The sequence below is a fragment of the Microtus oregoni genome, unplaced genomic scaffold (assembly GCF_018167655.1).
Source record: "Microtus oregoni isolate MIOR12 unplaced genomic scaffold, Mior012 000046F_ref0000063, whole genome shotgun sequence".
NCBI lineage: Eukaryota > Metazoa > Chordata > Mammalia > Rodentia > Cricetidae > Microtus > Microtus oregoni.
In genome coordinates, this window is record NW_024543220.1 from 18,082,075 (window position 1) to 18,104,106 (window position 22,032).

At 43.7% G+C, this 22,032-nt stretch overlaps 1 protein-coding gene across 1 annotated transcript in view; it reads left to right on the forward strand.

The window, feature by feature from the left end:
• Positions 1-22,032, forward strand: part of Adarb1 (adenosine deaminase RNA specific B1) — a 122,611-nt gene that overhangs the window by 38,460 nt on the left and 62,119 nt on the right. Inside the window, exon 2 of the mRNA XM_041634621.1 lies at positions 20,676-20,842. The gene's annotated coding sequence lies outside the window, so the exon portion shown is untranslated. The remainder of the gene's footprint in view (positions 1-20,675; positions 20,843-22,032) is intronic.

The following is a 22,032-nucleotide window of genomic DNA, read 5'->3' on the forward strand; positions in this document are numbered from 1 at the left end:
CTTAGCTTGCAATTTAGTGAAGTGCTGCAAAGCAAACTTATTTACCTCCACCCAGGCCAAGTCCAGATCCCACCCCCCCCCCCCGCCCAAATAAAAAAACCTCCAAAAGACTGTTGCTGGCCCTGCCAGGGCACATCAGACTCTTTACCTGTATAGGTTTTGTTTTGGTGTTGCGTGCACACCTCTGTGTGTGTGCGCGCGCGCATGCTCGTGTGTCTACTTGCACAGAGATAGACATTAGCTGCCTTCCTTAATCACTTTCACCTTATTTTTTGAGGCAGGGTGTCTTCCTGTATGTGAAGTTTGCTTATTCAACTAAAATGGACCCAGGGATTGTTCTGTCTTCTCTTCAGTGCAGGGATTGCAAGTAGCATTGTGCTTGGTTCTTTATGTGTGTTCTTGGTGGTCAAACTCACATTGTCATGCTTGCACGGCAAGCATTTTAGCATATGAACCATCTTTGTAGTCCTGTCCCTGTCTGTTTTTAACTTTTCTACAAAGCTTATTTTTTTAGAGTAGTTTTATTTTCACTGAAAAAATTTAAACAGAATATACAGAGAATGCCTGTCCTCATGTCTTTTCCTGTTGCTGTGACCAAATCCCTGACAAGAACCAACTTAAAGAGGGAAAGGTTTATTTTGGTTTATAGTTCAAGAGGATACAGTCCATCATGATCAGTAGGGAGGTGACTGTTACACTGCATCCCCAACAGGAAGAAGAGAAATAGCAGCGCGGGACTGGACTATAAAACCTGCTCCCGGTGACTCACTTCTTCCAGTGAGACCCCACTTTCTAAAGGTACCACAGCCTTCCACATAGCACTCCCAGCTCTAGACCAAGTGTTCAAACTTGTTAGCCTATAGAAGACATTTCACATCCAAAATATAAGTCCCTATGTACCCCTGTAACCAACATGTGGAGTCTCCTCCACTGTCTACATTCCATTAGAAGGTACATAGATGTCATATTATAATATATATTATAATATATCATGTATAATAGTTGTATGTGTCATGTTATTGTAGTAAGTATCTATCTATACACCCCCCCATACACACATACACACTTCCCAGTTCATTACTCCCTCCTTATTGCAGGCCATAGAAACTAGTTTTCCTTCCCTAGGGTGAGTCATCAGACTCATCTTCCCTGGCCTTTAGAGGCCATAGAAAATACATTCTGGTGTGCTTTTGTCCTCTGCAGGTCATGAGGCAGGGGAATCCTAACCTATTCCCTGAAGTAAAGTCATGTCTGTGCTAGGAAGGCTCCAGAAAACCTCAAGGATAGAGTTGGGAATGTATGAAGGATTCTAGAGGTGGTTTCTGGAGTTGGTGGGGGAACTCTAGAGCATTCCTTATTGACTACATCTCTTCATGTAGACCCTTACAAGCCAGCCATGTAATTAAGTCTTTCCTGTGTTCTGTGGGCCTTCCGAGCAGTTGATGAACTACACTGATACATCATCACCTACATTTACAGCAAGTCCTCTCTTGGTAGTAGACACTCTGTAGGCTAGACAATGCTTGACAACATGTAATAGTTCTACTGCCCTAAAAATCTCTGTGTTTGTTTCTTCTGCTCAGTACTGAGGGGTGAGGCACATCTGTGTTCCTGCTTTCCCGGCAGCTCATTCATGCTGCTGTGTGATTCTTTCTGTTTGACTACAGATAGCCTTTATTCACTCATCCTTTGAGTATGGATACTTAGTTTCTGCTCTGGGCAAGTAGGCCTCACAGAGTAAGTGACCATGAGATATATTGCTTAAACATGTTTGATAGTGAAAGAGCCTACAATTAATAATTACCCCAGTATGACTTGTGTGATTCAAGAGTTGACCAGGAGTCCTAGTCAAGTTAGGTCATGATCCCAAGTTAAGGTCCCAAAGGTCAAGAGTGTTCTCAGGGGGGCAGAGAATGCACTGTGAGTTGTGGACCATGTGTGGGTAATGCAAACAGGAGGTACACGTGTAGCCCTGTGATTGTGGGAGGAAGGCCCCAGTTGGAGGAGGGTGCCTGTATGCTTCATTCTGCTTTGGAATCTATGTTCTTTCCTTGGATGTCTCTCTAGGGTTATTTGAGGAAGAAATATGTTAGTAAATTTAAAATACTTTGTAAAATGCTAATTTTTACCTTTATCTGTAAGTTTGCTTTTGAAAAGGTGCTGAAGAAGTGTCTGGGAGCTTTTTGTTAGGAATGACTAGCAAGTTGCCTGGCAGCTGAGCCTAATGGAGGCTCTAGACTTGAGTGGGCCGTGCTACTACCCTGTGCCCATGGGGTTCCCCAGTATGGGTCCTCATTTGAGGAGCTCTCATGCAGAGTTAGCCCAGCTTCAGCCTTCTGATCCTTTCCCCAGCAAGTGGAAAGGTCAGTTACATCTTGGCTACTGCCTACATTTCTCAGATTTCAGCTTAGAAGTTGGCTTCTACTGTGTAAGTAATCTCCTGTCATGAATGCCACATAGAAAGCTAACACTTAGCTGATTTAAATTATTCTTAGTACTTGCTAAAATTGTTCCTTCCTTCAAGGAACACTGTGTGATCAGGCATGTCTGTGGCCTAAAGTCTGTGCAATAGCACATGGGCACTGGGGCAGTGGGGCAGCAGTCTGTCTCCCAGGCAGGTTTCATGTTTGCAAATATGCACAGGAGTTGAGGCTTGAGCTCAGTGTGGTTTGGTTTTGTTCTATCTTATGTATATGGTCATTTTGTCTGTATGCAAGTCTGTGTACCACTTGTGTGCCCAGGGAGCCCAGAAGAGGGTATCAGATGTCTTGGGACTGGAGTTACAGATGGTTTTGAGTTACCATGTGGGTGCTGGGAACTGAAACCTGGGGCACATATTGAGGTCCCCTAGAAGAACAACTAGAGCTCTTAACTGCTGAGCCATCTCTCTGAGAGTTCTAGTATGATTTTTAAGGCGTGGCTGTACTAAAGCAAATGGTAAAACTATTCAACTTCAACTAACTGATTGATCAGGAATATATCTAAGCTTTGTGCTTGGCAGTCTGTTGTTGTTAGTAGTGTTGAAGTTGCCCTGTCCTCAGGGATAGCTGGTATTTATTGAGCATTTGCTCTGAATAGGGGTTATACACACCTCCACATGGGTCATCTACCCACACCATGTAGCTCTTGTGGTAGGCGCCACTGCTATTCTCTCCCGCAAGAGGAAGGCTCCAGGAGTTTTGGATTAAAATATGAGCCCAAGGCCAGCAAGCTGTGGAGCTGAGTTCTCAAACAGGACAGCTTTCAGTTCTGGGCATGAGGGTCATTCTGTCCTGTGTGGAGACCAGTGTGCTAGCTGTAGGGAGAGTGAGTTAGTGTGATTTTACTCAGATCAACAGAGGCAAAAAAAAAACCAAACCCACCAGTGTGCTGTTCTGGGGGCACATTTCCCAAGCTCACTTATCTCCTCACAAGCTGGCCTTGGGGCCTCTTGCCTTATAAAGGCCCAGGAAATCTTAGAATGACCAAATGTCTAATGAAAAGCTGTGCTGTGTGACTTTTCCTGGGGAGACGTGAACAAACGTCTACTCACTGCAGATAAGGCACTGATGACACACCAAAAGAAAAAAAATATTTCAACCAAGTCTAGTCTGGTGAGAGTGCATTTATCAAGGTTACTCACAGAAGTGTGGGTGAGGGGTACTTGCAGGAGTCCAGATGACTCAAAGGCAGCTGTATCACCATAAAGCCCACCGGAGACCCAGTGTTCCTAGACCTCTGTGGGTAACTTGTAGACAACTCCAATGGAAATCTTCTTTCCCTGGCAGTAGTTTGCTCTTTGCATAGCCTTGGGGACAGGGCCTGTGACACTTAAAACTCTCTGAGCTTCCTAAATCTCCTTGGGTTCCTAACTTATTAAGTCCCACCTCCACCCAGGCAATGTTTTGTTTAGAAATAGCTACACAACACAGTGTTTGAATAGTCTACTGCTTCATCTCAGAGGTGTACAAACAGGGAGTTTGAGGTATTTGTGCTCATCTCTTGGGATTACTTCAGCCCTAGTGAAGGTCCAAGGGTCTGTCCTATATGTAGGTTTCCTGCCACATGGGGACAGCAGAGTCTTGAACTTTGGTGGATTCCTCTTGGCACTGGATGGTCACAGTAACTAGCAGTATTGTTGCCTCTAGCTAACTGAGTCCACCAAACTCATCCCCTCCAGACAGCCTGGTAAGATTGTAAGAAGCCCAGTTAGAACTCACCATCCGGTTATAGATAATGTCTTGTGCCCTATGTTGTGAGCAAACCAGAGTCAAGCTCCTGACTTCCTTTGATATGCATTCCCCATTCCCCACTTTGTACTTTGGCTTTTGAATTTTACATGTCTGCTATGTCAATTTTGTAATCTAGATGTCTTTTAAATTTTTTATTAATTATGTACCAATGATTTTTCAGTTATTTTTAGAAGTTGTTTGCTTTTTTACTTTCATCTGTAACGTGTGGAGCCTTCACCTGCTGTAAAATCCAGTAGAGTGGTCCTGCATCTCTCTTCCATATTGTGCGATTGTGTAGTTGTGAGCCTAATTGCCTCTGCAAGGTTAAATATTAGAGACAGCTATTTACCATTTAAAAGGGGGTTGTTATTTCTTCTTTCAAGGCTAGAAGCTAGAGATATTCATTTGTATATTAATGGTGTTTTTTCTTTGTCATCCTCTTTACCTAAGGAACTGTTAAAGAGTGTTATCCTTGAGCAGAACAGCTGTCATCGTCCATCAGATCAGCTGTGCCAGCCCTGCTTGCAAGAGGTCATCTCCATTGTGCTTGTGATTGTGGGTGTTCCTTCAGAGATGGAGGGGGAGGGGAGAGCCATTAGACCTTCACTAGAGAGTCCTGATGCTCCTTGTGGCTGTTTGTACGCAGTTCTGCCCTAATTGTATATAGCCTCAGGGGCTTAGGAAGTGGTAGAGTATTTAGTCTGGGAGAGATTAACCGCAGACTCCTTGTCCAATGGTTCTGGGGAAACATCATCCATGCTGGACGGGAGCTTTTCAGTAAGGAAACTTTGGGATCACCCATGCTCTTTGTAAGCAACAAACTCATTGATTCCCCAGGTTGAAATTTGCTGGGATTGTTCTTTATTGGTCACTGGGACCTTAAAAGGGGGAGTAAACATTGTTAACATCTTCCCTGGGAAGGGATTCTTGCAATAGAACTAGATACTGCATTTTTAATAGGTGGAAACAAAGTTCTTGTATGAGGTTGGGTCATGCAGGACTAAAATTATAAGTGCTTTGGGGGATGCCAATTATAATGCCATCAACGACTGGGATGTGCTTTGGGAGGTATGACACTTGCCTAGCAGAAATGGGGCTCTATTTTATTCCACCTCATGAAAGGAGGTAGTGGAGAAGATATCCACTGCATCTGTCACTGTCCCCAGGAGAAAAGTTGTCAGGATCCAGTCAGGATGACAGGATCATCTGTTTATTTGAGCTTTTGTGTTATCCTATTGAGGCCTCTTTTAGCTCAGTTGTGCTTGGCCCAGGGTCCTGAGGTGTGAGGCACTGAATGGTTATCAAAGATCAACCTGAAACAGTGGGTCCAAGTTCATTGTCTCTTATTAATAAAGATTAAAGACAGCTGTTCTGTGTATATGCAGAACAGGAGCAAGCTTTATTAAAATTTATAGAAAAGTGAGAAACTGAGTAAAATTAGTAATTTAAAGAAAAATAAGGGGGGCTGGAGAGATGGCTCAGTGGTTAAGAGCATTGCCTGCTCTTCCAAAGGTCCTGAGTTCAATTCCCAGCAACCACATGGTGGCTCACAACCATCTGTAAAGAGGTCTGGCGCCCTCTTCTGGCCTTCAGGCATACAGACAGAATATTGTATACATAATAAATAAATGAATGAATGAATGAATGAATGAATAATTTAAAAAAAGAAAAATAAGAAAAACTGAGAGTAAGAGATACTTTTAAGAGAGGAAAAAATGCTTAACTTGTCTGTGGTGTTTATGGGAATATAGCAGAAACCGGACATAGGCTCAGGTGACTACTGTGACATCATTTCTCTCTGGGCTACCATGGACCAAGCCAGTGGGAGATGATTCTGCTGTTCACGTGCTGTCTACCCAGTCAGGAATGGTTGACAACCCCTGTCCTCCTCTGACATGTGTTTTTGTTAGTTTGTTGCTCATCTTGACTCCTAGCTGTTAGTCAGTGGGCCAGTGTTAACCATCCTCTTACCCTTCAGGGATTTCAAGTGCTGTTGATTGCACTAAGCTTTCTTAGTTCTCACATCTATGTGAACAGCTTACAACTCTGTCATGGCAGAAGATTTATTCTGTCATAATCACCAAACTCTAGCTACAGTCTTTCTTGATTCATATTTAGCTTTTTATCTGAAGGTGAGGTGGTCTGGGGTGGTCTTCTAGGTCCATCTGCTACGGTTAGCTACATTAGAACCAAGGCTGTAAGAAGGGATAGTATAGTAATGCCTTACAGTTGTTCTTTTGCCATCAACAGCTCTGAGCCCCACCCTTTGTCTAATCTCCCTAGTTTGGTTATTTTATACCCAGCTACAAGCCCCCGTATTCTTCCTGTTTCATGCTCTGCTGTTTTAACCCTCAATCTTCCTTTGAACTCCAGCCTCTGTTGTGACTGCAACTAGCGTTTGTAAACAACTTAGTTGTTACCATAGGCCCTTTCCCTTTACAGCCCACAGAGTGCTCTCTTCTGCCTCACTGTCAATCAGGAGTGTTCCTGAGACTGACTTTGCCCCAGGCCTTTGATCTCTGGCCAGCCTGGGAAGGGTCTGCCAGGGCTGCTCAGAGGGGCTTTGAGTTCCCCATCCTCTACATCTCTGTTTGCCCCCACTACTGAGGAAAAAAAAATTCTGCATTTCTGAGTTTAAGATATTTTCCCTGTCGCATCCATTTGCTTTGTATATCATGATGTGTTCTGTAGAAAGTTCCCCCTTCTTCATAGGGCATCATATTTTACTTTTTTCTTGTACAGTGAAAAATCCCATTTGAAAAGTTCTGATTTCAAATGTAGTTCCACACAGCAACCTCTCAGTCAGCGGCTGACATATATGTATGACTGCAGAATCTAAGATTACATGAGAGCTGGAAAATCTCCACTGCCTGCTTACATGGTAGTTGCAGTAATGCTGTAATGTACTTGTTGCTGAAGTGTGTGGTGGTGTGAGTGTATACAGATCTCTTCTGTATTTGCCATTACCTAAAAGTACAGCACGGATGGTTGGGCATCATTGACTGTGACTTTAGTTTGTGTATTTGTTTAACTATATTTCATTGTTATTTCAGAGTATATTCCGTCATCCGTACGAAAATTTACTAGGAAATAGTACACCATCTTGTGTCAGCAGCAGCCTCATTCTACTGCATCTGATTACATCATTTCTTCTTATGCTTGATGGAGCCTCATTTTGTTCACCACAGAGCTCCTGCCACATACACACACCATGCAGCTTCAGTACGTGGTGAGCTGTGCTGTCTAGACTTGGATGAAGATGCAGAGTTGCATCATGATGATGCTACCCAACCATTCCTTGCTCACATTATGTCCCATCCTTTAAGGAGGAGAACACATTATTCTGTGCTGTGTTGTACAGAGTGTGCTAAGTGTCAGGTCCATAGGAAACTCCACTCTCCAAATTATGGCACCCCTTACCCTCTAACAAAGCAGTCAATACTCTTATCACTGGCAGAAGGGATAAATGGCTACCTGTGGTGCCTATTAGTATACCAAAGCACATGCTAGCCTCCAGGCTCCCTCAGTATGACAGTACCTAGCTCTTCTCACCTCCTTTCCACTGTAAACATCTCCAGCTCCTGGGCTTCCCTTCCTACAGCTTCTTACAGTTCTTATAACCCTGCTGTTTCAGCTGTACTCTCTCTTTTGCCCTTCTCTCTTGGGCCTCTTCTCTTTTTGTCTTCTCTTTCTCCCCACCCCCTCTCCTGGCCAGGCCCAATCAGCTGGCCATATTCAGTCTGCATCTTTCTCTCTGTTTTGGACTCTTTCAGATGTTTCTGGCTGTTCTCTCCCTAATCTCTTGAATAAAAGCCCCCTACTTAACCGTACTTTGCAGCAGTCATGTCCTCAGTTACTCCACTAAACTATTTAACAAGTCCTCTCTAGTAATGAGTCTCTATTTAGTGATTTGAAAACCCAAAGTGATACCAGGAAGTACTAAAGAACTCATTTGTTGTATGACTTTTTTGGGGGGGAGAGTCTGTTTCTGTTTACCCCAAATAAGCCAATGATAGACCAAAGAAACTACTCAAGTCTAGCCTGGTGTGTCAGTTAGCTTATTGGAGTTGCTTATAGAAACATGAATGGCTAGAGCAACAGCATCACCCAAAAAGCCCACCTCAGCATGGGTGATGACTCATGAAAGCTACCTCACTGTAGTTTCTAGATAACCACACCACTGGAGTTTGCTCCGTACAAGCAAGTAACTTATGCGTATAACCCTGGAGGGGAACATGGGAATCTTGCAAGTTTCGTATGTGTTTCATGAACCTCCTGAACCCTCTCTTGCTTCTAGGAAAGACTGGGTCAATCCTTAGGAAACAGCTACCCGACAGCATTCAAGTAACAAATATGTTTAAGAAGATTTGGTGGCACTGGAGAGAGTGGTTTAGATTACTTGTTTTTGCAGAGGACCTCGGTTCACTTCCCAGTATCAACATGGCAGCTTACAACTGTCTGTAACTGCAGTTCCAGGGATCTGATACTCTCTTCTGACCTCTGTAGGTACCAGGCATGCACATAGTGCACATACATACATGCAGACAAAAGACTCATACACATAGAATAAATCTAAAACATTTTAAACAGAAGGTTTGATCCCCAGAAACCATGTTTTTAAATGGCAGTTTGAAGCAAGGTGGCAGTGGTGTGCACCTTTAAATCCCAGCACTCTGGAGGCAGAAACAGGTGGATCTCTGAGTTCAAGGCTAACCTGCACTACAGAGCAAGTTCCAGGACAGCCAGAGCTACACAGAGAGACTGTCTCAAAACAAACAAAAACCAAAAAGCCAGTGTGATACAGATATAGGCAGATACTCTGGGGCTCCCTGGCCAGACAGCCTAGCCTAATCAATGAGTTCTAGGTCAATGAGAGACCCTGTCTCAAAAAACCAAATTTGATGGTATCTGAGGAATAACACCCAGGGTTGATCCCTGGCCTCTTTATGCAAGTACCCCAACATACATTTACACACACAGAAAATATCATTCTGTCCTCCCCATGCGCAGCGGTACACAGTGTGGTTTGTATTCTCTATTAAGTCTTGCTCATGGTCACTGTGGTTATTTTCTCTGTGGTTAGATCCTGTGTGCAGTTGTCAGTCTCCCAGCTCTCCACTGTTAGGAGCTATGGTTTTAGATTTATATTGGCAAAGTCTGAAACACTTGTAATCTGTTTGTCATCTATATTTAGGGTCTCTGTGCTTTTTCTACAGAATTTTTAATCTAAAAATTTTACTGTAAAAAAAGCAACATTTACAACATTATTACAACATAAATATATTTGCTTTAGGACCAAATAGAGTGAAGTGTAATTCTGAAGCACAGAACCCTTGCCAATCAAGAAGGTTCACATGGAAACTCTGTCTTGTAGGTTTTCGTGCTGCTTCTGGCAGCTTCCGTTGCCATGGCTTCTCTATCTTATGATGTCTGTTTCTTGGGTTCTATTTTTGTTTTGCTGGAGCCCCTCCTTAATCAGCTGCTTTGTGGAATCATGACTGACAGGCTTCTTGAGTTCTTACCCGGTGTTCAAGCATGTAATTATTATGTTCTAACAGTTGATTGATCCTCTGACTGGGTCTGGAATTCAGGGTTTGTATCACTTTCCCTCTGAATTGAACTTAGCATTCTTTGTCATTTCCAGTGTCTGATGTTGCAGATGAGAAATTGGATATCAGGCTTGTTCTATTGCAGGGGAATCTCTTCCCATCCTTGCACGTTGACGTTGACATTTTGATTTCTTCTCACCCCCACCACCCAACCGACTTTTTTTTTTTTTTTTTTTAAGATACTGGTATCAATGGTTAGATCTGCCCTGGGAATCCTTACACTCTCTGATTCTTAGGTTTCTGCACCCACCTCACGTCTGACTGCCTGAGAAGATCCCTTTCCCTCGGTGGTCTCCTGCTGCAGTTTGCTCTGTCAGACCACCTGCCTCTGTCTGCTCATGCTTTCACCTGCCTCTGTCTGCTCATGCTTTCACCTGCCTCTGTCTGCTCATGCTTTCACCTGCCTCTGTCTGCTCATGCTTTCACCTGCCTCTGTCTGCTCATGCTTTCACCTGCCTCTGTCTGCTCATGCTTTCGGGACTTTGGCAAGTTTTCTTCTTTGTCATTAAGTTCGTTTTGTAGTTGTCAGTTCTACTGTGGCTCACATAATGGCATAAAGGACCCTTTCTGACATTGTGACCCTCCAGTGGGCTGAACGGGAAGGAGACAGAAACTTCATCACCACTTGAATCAGAAGCTATTAAATCACTTCTGGAGAATGCAGGATTCCATACCTCAGCCCCTTCTACAGAGGACAGTCTTGCTTTCCAATGGAAACATAGCTCAGCATTGTTGAGGGATTGGGAAGAAACTAGATGAAGCCAGTTCCAGGGAGCTCATCAATAGCTTGTGTGTAAGAGATGGTGTGTCTTTATGTGTCATTTCTCATTGCATAAGTACACTCCATAAACTGAATATGACTGGGTGGTTTTGTTGTCTGGATCATCACAAGTAGAATTCCCTGTTATCTTAGTCAGCACAATTCCCAGCAGATAAGATGTCACAACCTTAACAAGTTGCAGAAATTATAAACATCTGTTTTATAGGGAAAAAATAGAAGTGGCCTTCCAGATGAAGTTATTGAATAATTATGATTCAGAAGCACTGTAAAACAACTTGTGCAAACCTAATATGGAAACGATTATACAAAGGCAAGTCTGTGGTTATAAAAGCTAGGTATGCTGGGTGACAGTGGCACATGCCTTTAATCCAAGCACTTGGGATTGGCAGAGGCAGGTGGATCTCTGTGAGTTCGAGACCAGTCTGGTCTACAAAGTGAGTTCCAGGTCAGCCAGCACTGTTACACATAGAAAAAAACAAAACAAAACAAAAACTAGGTATAGTAGTGGATATCTAGATAAATCAAATTGGCTTTGATAAGCAGACATCCTTTGCATGAGCGTCACAGCTTTGCACGAGAGCCTTACTTCTTGTAATGAATTAGACTTGTGTAAAGTCATGTTATAGGTTACCCTTGGCAAACTTCAATTGTGTTAAGAGAGAGGGCATGAAGTTTCACTGTGTGCACTACAGGGGACTGGGTTTGGGGTGTGTTTGGTGCTCTTGGGCTCACTTTGTGCCATACTGTATGTCAGTGTGTAGGTCTTGAGCTTTGTGGTATGGAACTTTTGAGTTCATTTCTTTCTTTTTTTATATAGATTAGAGGTGTGGAGGTGTATGGTACTCGGGGCCTTGTGAATGCTGGAGCTGTTGTCACTGAGTGCTCTGTCACTGAGCTGCATTCCTGCCATTTAAGCCAGGTTCAATTTTACTAGATGAGCATACCTGGGCACACAGTGCGGCACTCTGTGACTACAGTTTTCACAGCTTCCAGAAGCTCCATGGTGAACTACCTTTTAACCAAGAATACCTGCTCCTGCTAGATGAGAATAACAGCAATCCTGAGGTCTCCCAGGAACCAAAGTCAGATGTCCCACTCCTGCCTCCCCTCAGCTTGGTTAGTAATGACTTAATGTCTCCTAGGACTGCCCCCAGGTGCTCTGCTGTGCCTTTCAACCTCGTTGCCCCCTCCAGAGGAGGGATATGAGGAAGTTGTGTATACTTAGCCTTCATCTTTATTAACAAAAGCATTGTCTTCATTCTATCAGCTTCATTATTTATTTTCTGTTCTTTTTTTCCTTCTTCCTCTTTCTCTTTCTTCCTTGTGAAAACTGTCAGATTTATTGTATGTTGGAAAGTTATGTCAACACCAATTTGAAATTTTAAGGACCCTTGAAGAATACTTGAGTAGAAATGTCATGCTAACATACCTCTTCAATTTATTTTTGAATGTTAAAGCTAACTGTATGTTCCTGGTGGGCATGCATCCAGCTTGCTTTATGTTCTGTCTCTTATGTATTATAGATTTAAATTTCTGGGGACTCTTGTGTTTACATTTATAAGAGACACTGACTACTGATTCGTGGTGTCTGAAGCAGGGTTACACTGGCCTCATGAAGACTGGAACATGGTCCCACTTGCTGGAGCGGCTTATGTGAGACTTTTTTCCCCACTTGTTGATGTCTCCACACATGGCTTCCTTCTTTTTCAGTCTTCTATACTATGTCTTCTCACTAGGACCATATTACTTCTGAAATGTCTCCCCTAAGGCTTTCTTTGGTGGCAAATTGTCCCAGCAGCAGCAGTTTGTCTGAAACACCTTTATTTGTCCTCATTGTGAAAAGATTGTTCTGGCTACACATGTTTAGAATCTCATGCCCCACCCCCACCTCCATGCATCTTTGTGACTTTTACTGCTTTGTCTCATTTCTCTGTTCCTGGTCAGGTTTTGTAGTTATTTGTGTTTTCTTTGTCTTCTAGAATTTGAATTGGAGTCCCCAAGAAAGTACTGTCAGAAGGTGGCAGCACCTTTAGGAAGTGGGGCCTGACAGCCATGTCTTAGGTCACAGGGGAGGGGATTATAGAAGGCACATTCTTTCCTTGCCCTCTATTAGCATCCTTACTGTGAGGTGAGTGGTGTTTCTCTGCCATGTACTGTCTGGTGATAATGCTGCCTCATCAAGGATGCTGTTGCTTCATGCCAGTCAGCCAGGAACTGGAGCCTCCAAAGCAGAGCCTCAGGTGTTGTTATAGTAACAAAAAGCTAAGATAGTAGGCACATATTCTGTTACACTTAGGCCCCAGTGTCTTGTGTTTCCTGTATACTTCTACACTGCACTCTAGATCATACCTCCTGTTCTTCCTCTGTTTCCTTTTTTTCTTTAGGTCTGTTATGCTGTTAACCTATCTATTAATTTTTTAATTATAGTCACTGCACTTTTTTATTTCTGGAATTTTTTCCCCCTCCCTCAAGTCCATTTGGCCATCCTGTTTTCCTATTTTCACCTGTTTCTATGAACTGTTCCTTGAATGTCTTGCTGCTGCTGTTCTCCCTCATACCTTGTTTTCCTAGTACAGGCCATTCTCTTTTGACAATGTCTTGTGTGAATTGCGATGGCTTCAGATGATGATGAGGTTTTCCAGAGAGGCTGTGCTTTTTCTTCTGCCAAGTGTCAGTGTACCCTTGAAGTTTGGCAATGTAGGCGCAGCAGAATGCTTCTTAGGCCCCCTTCACATGTAGCCTCTGATCTTTGGGGTTATAGTGATTTTTGTATACTAGGGATGCCTGCTTTGCTTTCATCAGGGATGCTTGTTGAATGTCCCAGCATAACTGAACCTGGCTTACTTTGACCCTGAGCCTGACCTCTGTCTCTGATATACTTACTCAACCAGGTTTTGACAGGTGCTGTAGGTAGACACAGCTGCAGTATCCTATTTGCCCTTCCGTATCACAGCAACTCTGGAGGAGTGTTGCTGTTACTGTTTTATAGAGGGATCTTAGGTGCTTGGCTGGAGTTGGACTCTGTAGCTGGGTTGGTGGGAGGGTGGTTTCAGTGCTTGGTTTGCCTCATGGAAGCACAGTCCTCACCAAGAGTCCTTCTGTAAGCTTTTCTCTGACCCTCTCTGCCCTATCTTGTCTGTGGTTAAAGACTTTAGTGTATCCTGAAGGAGCAAGATGCAGATCTGAGAATTCCTTTCAGTAGTAATGTAATGATAGGGCTTTCCTGAATAGGCAGCTGCCCTTCATGTTTAGATGTTAGATACAGTGTTGCACATGTAAAATGTCATTTGTTATATTGATTTGCCAAATACTTCAAAAGTATAACATTACTTATATAAACAGATTACATTTTCTATGATTTTAACTAACAGAATTGGTTGGTAGGCCTGAGTCTTGTTAGAGAAGTTGGTGGAACATCAAGGTATTTGGAGGTCAAGTTGTGAGAATATAGGCAGGAAGTTGCAGTTTGTGGAGGTGAAGTTGTGGTGTGTAGAGATGAAGTTGCAGTGTGTGGAAGTGAGGTTGTGGTGTATGGAGGTTGTGGTATGTGGAGGTGAAGTTGTGTGTGAAGGTGAAGTTGAAGTGTGTGAAGGTGAAGTTGTGGTGAATGGAGGTTGTGGTGTATGGAGGTGAAGTTGTGGTGTGTAGAGGTGAAGTTGTGTGTGGAGGTGAAGCTGTGGTTTGAGAATATGAAGTTGTATTTGGAAATGAAGCTGGTATGCAGATGAAGTGATGTTTTGGGTATGAGGAGGTGAAGTTGGTGGGAAGGTAAAGTAAAGTTGGTGTGTGTGTGGAGGTGGTTATATGTAGGTGAAGTTGTAGGTGTGTAGAAGTAAAGCTGGTAGTTGTTCTTATTTTATTGTTTTGGTACCCATCTGTCCAAGACTGGCTTATTGCCCTTCCTGACCACCATCAGGATTTCTGACCACCTTTCTTCCTGTCCTACTTGACTTAGACCAGGTCTCAGATTCTTTCTGTTATAGAAAACTCCTTGAATTTGCAATTCTACTTGTTTAATTCTTCTTTTTCACTCCCCCTCTCGTGTATGTTTCTTTCTTTTTTTGGGGGGGGGGTTTCGAGACAGGGTTTCTTTCTGGTTTTGGAGCCTGTCCTCGAACTAGCTCTTGTAGACCAGGCTGGTCTCGAACTCACAGAGATCCATCTGCCTCTGCCTCCCGAGTGCTGGGATTAAAGGCATGCGCCACCACCGCCCGGCTTCGTGTATGTTTCTTCATTGGAATTCTTAGTTGTGGTATCAACATCATCATCATCATCGTCATCATCATCATCATCGTCATCGTGTGTGATGGGAGGTGCATGTGTGTGCTGTGACATGCATGTGGCGGTCAGAGGACAACTTTGTAGAGTCCTTTCTCTCCAACCACTTTTATGTGGGCTCCAGGGGTCAAACTCTGGTCTCCATCTCTCTGGGCCTTATTTTGTTCTTTTAAACAATCTATTCCAAGTTTCCTCAGGGAAAGAGTGAATTGACAGGTCCATTCAACAGAGTTGTGTCTGAAGAAATAGTGGGGTGTATCCTTGCTTCTGTTTTTAATTTCTTCATCTTTCTGTGTCATGTAAGAGAAAGTGAACAAGCTAAAGGGAGAGATTGGTGGTTGTAATCAGGGAGGCTGGAAATTTCCTAGCCTGCCTCTGTGTGCTGAATCCCTGAGAAAGTCAAGGTGTAATTCAGTTTGAGTTGGGAAGACTGAGATCAGGGAGCATCAGTGTGATTCCTAGTGCTAGGCCTAGAGATGTCGTAGGTCAACCAGGGTGGGAGGTAGAAGGGGACAGAGTCCTCTTGCCTCTGTTTTGGTTCTGCCCAGACATTCACTGAGTCAGGTTATGTTTAGCACATAGAAGACGATCTACTGAAGTCCAAATGCCAACATCTGTGAAAACCCTCACAGATACATGCAGTAGCAGTGTGTCATCTGGGGCCCTGGGGTCATGCTAAGAAGAAAAGTTCATTTGACTGGACACTGCCTCAAGAGGGTATGTGAGGTACTATTGTTGCAGCAGGAGTCTCTGTTACTCCTTGTCTGCATGTGCTCTGCCCTGGCTTCAGTCCTCTTGCCTTTGTTAGTCTGTCAGCTATAACTAGGTAAAAGTACCTTCACTTTCAAGTTATAAAAATAATTCCCTAAAAGCAAGAAAAAGCCATAGTGAAAATGATGTGACTGATCATCCTGTTTAGTGACAAAGAAAATCTCAGCCCCTGCAGCCCTTCATTATGTAGAAAATCCTCAAGGCCCACCCAGCAAGATATTTGTTCCTTTCCAGTGCCCAAACAAACCAAGTCTGCCAGGATGTGAGCACCTGACCATGGCAGAGGCCCTCCTCTTGGAACCTGAGTGCCCCTCCCCCAACATCTGTCGTGTGCCCAGGGGTGGACAGTTCTCACAGGAGGGTGGACCTGAGCAGGAAGGTGCCAGCCAGCATCTCTTTCACTCACCACCTCCACTCTGTTCTCAGCATGAGGCCAGCACCCACGCTGGCTTGCTGGCTTGCTGGCATTTGCTTCTTGGGCTATGTCTCTCTGTGTTTTTCTGTATATCTCTTTCCATGTCTGTCTTTCCTCTGGTATCTAGCTCTAGAAATACAGAGCTCATTCATGGTATTAGGATTATTAGATTCCTCTTGAACTGATCATAAGCAGTCAGATGGTGGAAACTCCATTTGTTTAATGAGTTCTTTTAATATTTGCAACAGGCTTTAACTTCACATGGAGCATTAGATCACTGAAAGCTTGAAATAGCATTTTCTCTAAAGTCACAAAAGTATTTCCAAAAATGTTCACTAATTCACTTAAAAATTGCAAGATGAGGACAGGGCCTGTAGTTCAGTTGTTAACGTGCTTGCCCAATATGCATGAAGCTCTGATTGACTCCCAGTACCACATAAACCAGGCTCAGTGCACACACTTCTAATCTCAGTTCTCAAAATATGGGGGCAAAAGGATCAGAAATTTAACGTCATTTGTGGCTGCATACTAAGTCTGAGGCACATGTGGGTTGTATGAGATTCAGTGTGTGTGTGTGTGTGTGTGTGTGTGTGTGTGTGTGTGGTGGTGGGGGGGGGTTGTTAAAAAATTCCATGGAGGCAGAATTGACAAAAAAACCCCAAAAAACTGTGAACATATTTAAAAGTGAACAGTATTATCACAGTTAAGTTCCTGAGAAGATGGTGATACTTCCATATCTGCCCCAGCCTTTGCTGACCTTTGCTTGTCCCTGCCAGGCAGCCAGACTGTGTGAGCCATATAGTGCCACTGCATTTCCCAGGAGGCTTGTGTAGGTGGAACTTTGTATGTGCTGTGAGCCCTTAAATTTCTATAGTCTATTCTTAGGATGTTATAAGGAAAATAGGTCATTACTTGCTAAGAACATAAAATTTGTTTAATGGAATCAGTAAAACAAATGACAAAGTTTTCTTCCTTTGGTGTGTTCAGTAAAATACAGAGAATCAAGGAAAAACCAGCTGATGCTTGGAGTTTAAATGGCCATGCCAATGTCATTAGAAGGATGCTGGCTTAATTGGGTTTTCAGAGCTGAGATAAACCAGATTTCTTGACTATGGTACACACTTATACTCCAACTAAAATTTAGCCTGTGTCAGAGAAAAAAAAGGATTAAATTAAAACCCAAATTGGCATGAACTGTTAGAATACACTTTGGTCCTGTTTCAGAACATCCTTCGGTGGAATAGTGAGCTCAGTTGCTAGTGCCTCTCTATGAAGGATTGTTATTCTTAAGTTTTACCGTATGCAGGGCCTTTGTGCTGGGTCTGTCTACTGGTGTGGAGGTGCTGTCCTTATTGAGATGCACATGGTCATGGACTGTAGTTCACTGACCTCCTACTTTAAAGCAATCCATGAAGCTTCTAAGATTTCTCTTCCCTTTTGATTTTATCACATTGCTTATTGAAAAATCTCACCTATTCTTTTTGGAACCACAGTCCCAGGAGTGGTTGCCAACTTCGGGTTTGCTTTCTGCTGGGTGCTGGTCACTGAGTTCTCTGAGAGACTCTCCTGTTGCTAGTTCGTACTTCCAGCTTCCACCTCACACCCTTCAGGCACATTTCTTGCAGCTAACTGGGCTGGGTCCTTCTACCTTACCCCTTCTTTTACAGTGTCTGGACAGTCCCATGTCAGCTGAGGTAGTATCTCTGTGTCCCTTCTGTCTCCCTGGGTGACAACCCCTCTTCTCTGGGTCTGCGGACCCCCAGTCCTCCTCTTATAACTGCCAGTTCTCAGGACCATGCTAGCATTCCACATGAAGCTGTTCTCATGGTAGGGAGGTTGCTTCTTGGTCCCGTGTCCTTCCAGGCCCTGGTGATTTTATCTTTGTTGCTTATCAGGTGAGCTTGTTGTGCCTAGACCTGGGATAACAGCCCTTTGGAAACACCGTGGCTCTGCCAGTGAGCTTACTTTTAACCCCATGCTTGTGTAATGGTGTTGGTTTCATGGTTTTACAAGGTAGAAAATGAGAGTATTTAGTGTTTGGCAGAACAAAGTCCTTATTCCCATAGTCTGATTAAATTATGATGATAAATATCACTTTAAAAGGAAATGCAATTGTTTCATTTAATCAATACAATTATTACGGGCACAGAAAATCTATCAAAGTGCTGAGTGATAAATTCATGCTAATACAATTTGTACTGTACTGCTGTTGGTATTAGCCTTCCCTGTATGAGTGTGTAAGCTGTTGAAGATGCCTTCCAGCTTGATGAGCCTGGAGACACTTGTCAGCTTCTGAGACTTGGAACAGCCACCAAGAGGAGCTCCAGTAGTGGAGGAGATACTAGCTCCTGGAGTGTCAGTCAGTGCGGCTGTCTCTTCCTCCACCCTGAGGGTTGCCTGTTCTTTCAATCACACATGTGCCCGTGCAGGCACAAGAGTTACAACTCTTCCTAGAGTGTGTGTATGTGCGGGTCTGCCTGCCATACTTAGTTCTCATCTTCCTTCCTCCTCGGTGTCTCTTCTCCTTTCTGAGGAATATAGATAGAGTCTCCAGCTGCCTTCATGCTGGCTTACAGTCCTCATCCCTGACTGGTGAGTGAGTTCCTCTATTCTTTTCTATGCTACAGGCGGTCATCTGGAGGTAATATCCAACCAGTGGCCATTAGCTAGCCCTAAAGCAGCTGCAGGTAATGCTCTGTAAACCAGTTGTAATTGGAGACATTTTTCTAATACATCTTTCTTATATGTTTTCTATACAGAAGAAACTAGTATAAAAGAATAATTTTAACTGCATGACCATGTACCCATCACCAGCTTAAACTAGATGGACATTGGTACTCAGTGTGCTCCATGCTGCTCTTTGATGGCACCTTCCCTCACACACTGGTAGATACCTTCTACACTACACTTTGAAATTCTGTCTTGACTTTTATCCTCGGTTTTCCATTTAAGCATGCACCTGTGAGCATGTGGTTGGACTTGCTGGCAGGAAACTTCAGGCAGTGGCAGCATCATGCTTCTCCTATGTGGGTTAACTTGGCAGATCACTGAAACTGGCTTTTGCGCTCTCTCACATGTGTGCAGCCACAACTTAACCCACCTTGTTGGGTTGGATTTGTTCACCTCGTATTTGAGCTTGGGCCTCTGTGTGCATGGGACTGACTAGTCTTTTCATTATCTTGACAAATATATTAAACTTCCTGGAGTAGCTGTCTAGGTATGGAGAGTTTGTTGTAGGCTAAATTTTGTTTTCTGATGCTTTCACACATATAGTCGAATCAGGTATTCTGTTTCTTCTGAAGTCTTTGTAAGTCTGTAATTTTCTTGGCATTTGTTCATTTTACTTAACTTTTAAAAGTTTTGCAGGTGAAACTCATGCTCTATGTTTAGTTTTGCCATAGTCTGAAGTAATAGTTTTATTTGACTGCACTGGGTGTTTGACAGTGCACATAAAACAGCACCATCAGGACTGGGCTCTTGTGCCCTAGCGTGGTGAGGTGATGAAGTAGCTGTTCTGGGCACACAGCCCAGATGCCTTTGTGCTGGGTTGGATGGCTCTGTGACCCACAGTTCTGGGTTAGTAAAGCAACTCCGAGGACGCCGTTGACTTTGGGGGTATAAGTGTAGGCCTGTGGGAGACTTGTAGGCAGACTGTTCCTCACCCTGCCCCTCAGGGGACCTACAGCAGTGCCCTGGTGGCGGGCAGCTCTTGTGAGAGTTAGGAACTGAGCTGCACAACACACACTTCATTTTTGCTCCTAGTAAGGATCTACTTAGAAGCCTAGTCACCTCCGAACATAACTCCCCAGGTATCTAGGATGGGCTCTGAGGGGAAGGGTCCTGAGTCTATTATGTGGTGAAGTACTAGTTGAAAACACATTGAGGAGAACTGGGCTATAGATACCGTTTTGCTGTTAGTCTCTAGGAGCCTCCGGGTGGCCAGAAGGCAGAGGTGAGGGCTGGGCATATGCGTTCTTGTATCTGTACTCTCGCACACCTGTATTTGCATGCATAATGAATGTGTGCATTATATTTTAAAGAGAACATATTTTACCTGAGGCCTCCTTCCTTTCTAACTCTGGTGTTCTGTTAGGGTATTCTGTTGGGCCAACAAGATTTAAGTGTGGGTGTAACATGTGCACCAACTTGTGGTGGTCAAGTGACTGATTACTGTGGCTCCCCTTTAAAAATTCATAAGACCAGGTGGGCAGTGGTGGCGCACGCCTCTAATCCCAGCACTTGGGAGGCAGAAGCAGGCGAATCTCTGTGAGTTCGAGGCCAGCCTTGTCTACAAGAGCTAGTTCCAGGACAGGCACCAAAGCTACAGAAAAACCTTGTCTCAAAAAAAACAAAAAGAAAGAAAGGAAAAAATTCATAAGACCATGTGTAAAATGGAATAAGCTTACGTATAGGAAGAAGACTTTTAGAGTTCAGAGTATTGAATCAGTGGCACATGCCTGTAAGTAATCTCAGCTCTGGGAAGGTGTGGATGCAAGATCTCAAGTTCAAGGCCAGCCTACAAATAAGAATATTGTTAGAGTTCATTTCTAAATTGGTGAAAACCTTTAACCTTGAGTTAAAGTACTGAGTAATTGAATCTTTTATTACAGATCGAGATTTGTCAAACTGGACATGGAGAACTCGAGGTGTGGCTAAAGACATCAGCCCAGAGCATCACACTTGCTATTTCAGTGCTGAGCTGTGATCTCACTTTGCTTGTCCTGAAGGAGTTTTGCCTCAGGATTTGAACCAAAATAAAAACTAAAAAAATTTCAAGGTAAGTAAAAGCCTTTTAAAATCTCATAAAGTCTGACAGAAGATGACTTTTGTGCCAGCTGCGGTGGCAGAGGCCTGAATTCCAAGCCCTCAAGAGGCTGAGGCAGGAAGATTAAGAGTTCAAGGTCAGCCTGGGATACCTAGCAAAGCCCCTGCCTTTAAGAAAAGAAAATGAAAGCTTTAATTAAGTCCCCTGGATTGCCTTTGAAACGCATTTCACTGAATAATTCCCGGCACAGATTGTTACTCTGTGTTCATTCACTCTGGTCTTTCTGTGGCCATAGTCATCCTTAGACCTCACATCCCGCCAGCCGTCCTTGGGGCTGACTCTGATTTCATCACTGTTGATAAAGTCAGTGCTTTGTGCCTGGTACTAAGCAAGGTCCTATGAAGGCCTTTTACCATTTATTACTGTTTTCTTAGATTTTTTTTTTCAGTGTTTCGTTTTTATGACTGTCAGTTAAGTTAGCATCTGTTTCTTTTGGGGTGCTGAAGCCCCCAAGATGCTAGTATGAAGAGTAACTCAGTTATGGCCACATTCAAGAAAGTGAGGGTTAGACGTTTTTTCTTGATGATAAGGAAAGATGGGAGGACTGTGTCGGCAGAGGGTGCTCTGTGCCTGTAGCCCCAGCATGTTCGTGGCTTCACTGCTTCCTCATCCATAGACTCTGCACCTGTGTGGCAGCTCCAGTGTGAGCCATCCACTGACCAGTCCTGCATGGCCTACTGAAGAGCCTTGGGTAGCAGTTAGGGTCAAGGGAGTAGGTGAGTTACAGAGGGTGTCCATGTGAGCAGAACAGTTCGCAGCCCCTGAGATCACCATGTTTAAGGGAACAGCAGTGGACGCTCTTCCACTGGGCTTTGAATTTGTGCCAAAAAAATGTCTCATCCATTATTTTTGTGCCCACAAATGTTCTAGAACTGAGAACTTTAAAGGAGATTCTGTTTTATTTACATCTGATGTTGTTCATTGGCGGGGCAGCCGGGGGGTGGGGTAGTCAGGAAGTGGAAAGAACAAAATAACAGTTACCTTCATTGATGTGCCTGGGAGTAGAGTTTTATTTTTGCTGATGACCCATCTTTTAGCTCCATTAGCAATGTGAAGTCAATTTCTCTGTAACCAAAGTTTCCTGAGAGACACGGAGCATCCCGGAGCTGAAGTGAGTCTGAAGAGGCCTAAAGGTTCATGCT